Here is a 6,122-nt window from a genome sequence, read left to right on the forward strand (position 1 = left end):
TGAAAATTCTCGGTTAAGCTTGTCAGCTCATTATCAAGCTCTATAAGATGTTGATAGAAACATATTAACTCAAATCATTAGCGTTTTAGCTTGGAAATATATAAACAATGCAGACTATACAGCACTCCCCAACATCGCTGAATAGTGTTAGTTGGGTAATGATGTCTCCTGGACATGTTGACCAGATCTCCGGTAAGCGTGAAAAATGATTGGATAGATGGACACTATGCCTTGGAACGGAACCAAGAAGTACAAACATAGCAAAAACAGTAATTACTTCCCTATTCTATGGATACATTTAAACTGGAGGATCATTTAAGCATGAACATGATTAGAAAGGTTGTGCCCTTGAAGATTCCTATTATTCAGAGAATTAAACAAAATATGAATAGAAAGATTAATGACAACATGAACAAGTATAAAAAGAGCTCTAGGGTGTCAGGGCCTCAGGACACAAATGCAGGGTATTTTCAAGGCAAAAGTGTTATCAATCAACAACAACTTGAGGATCTCCAGGCAGAGCAAACTAAGGGGCTGTGAAACTCCTGAGCACTTTCCTCAATAGTTATGGATGAGGCGAGTGCAGCTATGAAAGTTATCAAACCAAAAAACTCTGTCCACTCAAGGAGGAAAACAGAAAGGCTATGAAAGATAACAAAATAAACTGTTGGGCTCTCCTAATGAGACGGACTTAAACAAAAGAAGCTCACTCTTGAAAACAGAGGCACTATGAAATTTTAACAACTATAAGCTCTCCTTTAACGGAGGCGTGACAAGATCTTCAAAGGACGAAACACAAATCGCTCCTCTAGCGGAGGTTTCTATGAAACATTACAAATCAAAATCTCTCCAAAAGGGAGGAACAAAACCAGGCTGTGAAACTTACCATTATCTAATTAAAGCTATGGCTAAAGAATAAATTACGACTTAAGGATTATGCTCTACAGGGGGATCGCTTGACTGCAGGCTCAAGGATCTATGGCTGTGGATACTGTGGATCAATGACGCTAGAGTGAGGTTCATGACAGAAAACAACACACTGGCACAAGACAAGGGAGACGCAGATTATTTGAGCACATGAGGAACCAAGGGGAACAGGTGGAAACACTTTAGGAATCGGGGAAGACAATCAGACACTTGACACAGGAGGAAGGGCAAGATACCTGAAACAAGAGGGAAGTTAATATTTCAAAATAAAACAGGAAATGATGAGACAAGACATGAATCAAAGCATAAATCGTGACATAGGATATAAAGAGGCAGAGTCTCTCAAAAGTAAAGATGGGTGAAGGTTCAGCAATCAAAACACTGTAGCAATTAAAAAAAAGTGCCCTTATGTAAAATTATGAAGACTTCTTATATACCATTATGTTCAGTACTTAATCTAATTAAAACAGTCAGAGATCTGGAGACATCACTTGGTTTCCTGTAATCTTTGGGCTCTGAGACGGCTTTGCATTAAAAACAGACATGATTTTGTCATGGAAATTACTGCATCGGTTCAGAAACACTTCCAGAAATCATTTTCTGGGAACCCAGTTTTTTGTGCCATCCACAAATGCAGGTTAAAGCTCTATCATGAAAAGAACATGCCATATGTGAACGGGATCCAGTGGTGCTGTCTTCTTTGATCAAATGCTTATTGAAAATGGACTGAGGTGAAACGGAAATCTGCTCTGTGGTCAAACAAATTGAAATTTTAAACTCTTTTTAGAAAAAGGAGAGGAACCATCCAGGTTGCCATCAGTCCTCAATTCAAACCTCTCAGTTCAAACTGCTTACTTCAAAAGCCTTTATCTCTGGGTGTGCATTAGTGCTATGGAACTTGCAAATCTGGAAAGTCACCATGCTGTAAGGTATTTATAATTTTTAGAGCAACATATGCTCCCATCCAGATATCTTTTTCAGGGAAGGCCTTGCATATTTCAGTAAGACAAAACTAAATCACAAGCTGTCTGTATTACAGCAGCATAGCCTGGCAGGAGAAGTGTCCACGTGCTGGACTGGGCTGCCTGTAGTCCAGACTTTTACCGACTGAAATCATTTGGCACATCACGAAACACCAAATATGACAAAGAAGATGCAGGTGTGTTAAGCTGCTAAAATCCTATATCAGACAAGAGTGGTAAAATGTTCCTCTCCTAATGGTTCAGCACCTGGTGCCCTCGGTTCCCAGATGTTTACAGACAAGAAGAGTGGATGTGTTTTACTGCCATAAAAATCGAGATGACTTCAAATATTTTTCTTGAACAGTAAAATATCTAAACGTTCAACATTTGATATGATTTCAATGTTCTCCTGATCATTGCAAATCATTGCAATTTGTCTTGCACGCTGATCACCCAGAACCTTGGAATGCACAGGAGGGTCTGGAGGATTTTCCTTTTCCTTTCCTTGCTATGATTTTTATTCAGTAGGGAGCACATTACACAAAGCAACTAACAGTTTTCATATCAAGGTTGTATATAAACTACAAGAACAACTAAATTGCGGATTGTTAAGTTAAATAAGACACTTTTGGTTTTCATAACATAGCTGTGACAATGCAATTTTTACCTCCTTGCTTCAGCAACGAACAGGAGGGTGATTACACTAATCAAATATATGTTTATCTATTTCTTTGAAGCAAATTAGAAATATTACTAGACTGTCCTTGAATGGGATGAGATAGAGAGTGCAGGAGGAGCAAACTACTGCACGTAGAAGAAAGGTAGTCAAGAACCTACACTGACAGCAGATATGCCCCTATATCTCAATAAAATGTAAGATATAGGGACAGCTTTTCAGAAGAAATGCAGTCATATTGACATATTTCTGTACATCTTCTGGTTCAACCTGATCTCATGGCAGAATGTGTAAAAGCTACACTGGTCCTAAGTGCCAGATGTTGCAGTTTCACATTGAAGGCTCAGAAATGTTTCCAGCGCTATGTTTTCCATACTCATTTGTCTTTGTCCTTAGACATGACTATTGCCCACAGGTTTTAGTCTTCCAGCATTACTTGTTTTAGTAAATTCATGTTCTACTGAAAACAACATTCTACACATATTTTGTCCTCACATGATTTTCAGTCCAGGATTGGGACACCTCTAAGTTTCTAACATGCAGACAAGCAAACTAATATACATTTTTAAGTGAAACTGGGCTGCCTGCTGTCTTATTTCAGCACATAACAGCAGTTATGCACGTATTGTTTGATTTCACATTCAATTAAATGTATAGCATGTATATATAAATCATACAGATTTTAGTGATCTGTGTAAAAATGTGCTTTGACAAAAAAAAAGGTAATTTTCTTTTCTTGTCTAAATCTTATTTACAGTGTGGTGACTGATTGAATATTGAGGCATGTTTGGGTTGTCTAACTCAAGTACTATGGACAAGCAGTCAACAGTAGTTTGCAGCACTGTTTATTTTGAGTTCACTCAGTGCTACATTACAATAGAGACAGCAAAGTCTGACGGGAACCATGATGAAATGTTTTGTTGTCCCAATACTTAACCTTGGTTTTGGAATTGATAGATTACTCATTCTTTGTCAAGTAAATGCTGGAGCTCATGATCCTCATTTTGTCCTTTTGCACTCCATGTTTTCACCCCATTTTATTCAATTCTGCACTTACTTTGCTTAAAACATTCTGCAGTAAAAGGGCTCCAAGAGTAATTACATCTGATCTTTTTAGCCTCCTGATGTTGTTTGTAAAGAAATATGCAGAAACTTTGTAAATGCAGCATTTCAAACTTGGTCCCTCTCCTCTTTTGCTTCCTTTTGATAAGGAAGTCATCAAGCAAAAAATCATTAGCCACTAAATTAATCAGGGATGTTTCCACAATTCTCACTTTTTTATTCTATTTTTGCGACTTTAATCCATTTGTCATGTCTGTGGTTAGATACCAGTATGTGCTTGGTGAGAAGACCTGGTTCGAGTACTGGCCCACACCTGACACCAGACACCTGGCCCACAGAGTGTCAGAGCTGTCAATGACGACCTACCTGTTTGGGCATGAACAACCCGGTCCTGCAGTTTGAGATCTTTGGATGTGAGATGAATTGATACGGAATTAAAAAGAATACCAGAATTGAATTTTTCATTTTGATTTTATATTGAATTTTTTGTTATTATTATTGTTTTAAACAATATATTACAAGCTAGTTTGGGATACAGACGTTACAAACCTCTTGAAGACACAAGATATGTACCATTAATAGCCTCATCTGTCTTTTAAAGTGATGACATTCAGACTTTGGTCTTTTTTACATTAATGTTAATCGTAACGTCATTCAGACAGACCCTTGACAGTGATGAAGAAAGCCACAGTGTAAGCAATATATTTGCCATTAGACAATGCATCAACTTAAATAGAACACTAAAACTCTTACTTTGTCAGTGTTCTTACATATCATTTTATCAGTAAGAAGTCAGATTTCATAAAGTGGTGGGATCAGCTGAAAATATGGCCTTTTGTTAAAGAATGTTATTCATTGTTATGGCAAACTCTTATTGGCTTCTTAGTTGTAAAGATTCAATAGCACTCAGAGATATGAGTGAAGTTCTTATGAACTTGAGAAAAAAGTTATCTTCTCTTCACATGGTGACACTGTTTCTGCCTTCACCACCTTGTAGTCTGTGAGTGTGAGGGGAGAAGCAGCACCACAGCCTGAAACATTTTTTTTCCTGTCTATCTGGCACATTATTATTATAGTATTTGAAAAATACTTACATGCTGCACCATGCAAAACTAAGGGAATATTGTCGTGTCAGGTCTATGTGTGTGTGTATTCATTGTTTCTGCTTTATTTTGGTAGTCACTTTCAGCAGTTCAGATAGCGGTGTTTGCAACATAAGTCAGTGAAATTTCCAGTAAGCTGGTCTACATATCATACTATTTGCAGGCCAAGGAAAACAGTGTCAAGGACTATGATGAAAATATATATTGGTTGAACACTGGACTTTAGTCAAGGTAATTAATGAGTCACCAATTGTTTGTACACTGAAGCTAAAGAAAAATCTGGGAAATTTTGCTTGCTGTTATTTTCAACTTTACCAAACTTGGTAAACAGAAATGTTGAGAAACTCAAACAACATTTGTGGTAAACTGTATAAACTACTCAATCGCTTTAAAAACTCTGGCATTCACATGCGTGAATCAATTTCAAGACGTTCAGTGTGTTGAGGATCCTATCTGTCAGGAGAAAGATTTGGTGTGGGAGGAAACCAAGATGACTTTTTACACCTGAAAGTGCAAGCCAGACACATATACTACAACGATCTCCATAGTTCCACCACAAACAGAGTAGGAATATATGGACATCTGGACTGAAAAAGTTCTCATGTTGGTCTTAGATTATCATGATTTGATTTAACATTTTGCGTCTAAAATTTCTGGAACATATTTATCATTCTGCACTCACTCATAAAACTGATGGTACACATCATTATATCTTGGGTGATTTTCTCTTTAAGAGAGGCATGATACTCATTGAATCGTTCTATATAAAAAGCCTTTCTTAGGAAATTAACAGCTTACCTTTTAGAGTTGCTTCAGGTGGATTTTATCAGACTTGTTTCACTGGCTAGCTATAACTTGATGAACATCACTACACTTATATCTTTATACAAAGTTTTAATTTGAACCATTTGTAAGTGCTTTCTATAGAGGTGTTGAATTTCTTTCTGAAAGTCTATTCTGTCTCTCTTTTCTCTCTTTCTGATTGTTTATCATATTGCCTATAATGACTTTGTTGATAGAAAAGTATAAATAAAGGTTGCCGATTTTGTTGTAGTCCACCTATTTCATGTCTGTCAAATCAGCATTAACAGTGTACAGATATGTATGAATAATTACTTTGAATTTTATTTACAACTAAGTATGCCGAGCCACTCATTCCTCGAACAAGTCTTGTCTCTTTTGCAGATAAATTAAGGGATTTAGACATCCTTCAAAATGTTGCATTCATTAATTTAGGGATGACAGAAGAACAAGATGATGTGATGAAAATAACAGAAATTATGAAAGCTTTCTAGCTTTTATGCAGGTGAGCCTTCCTTGTAAGGATCTCTCAGGAGAGGCAACATGGATGGTTACTCTTTACTGAATTTGACTGAATAATACTTGATTTAC

The sequence above is a fragment of the Leuresthes tenuis genome, unplaced genomic scaffold (genome assembly GCF_036924035.1).
Source record: "Leuresthes tenuis unplaced genomic scaffold, fLeuTen1.0.hap1 SCAF_4, whole genome shotgun sequence".
In the NCBI taxonomy this organism is placed as follows: domain Eukaryota; kingdom Metazoa; phylum Chordata; class Actinopteri; order Atheriniformes; family Atherinopsidae; genus Leuresthes; species Leuresthes tenuis.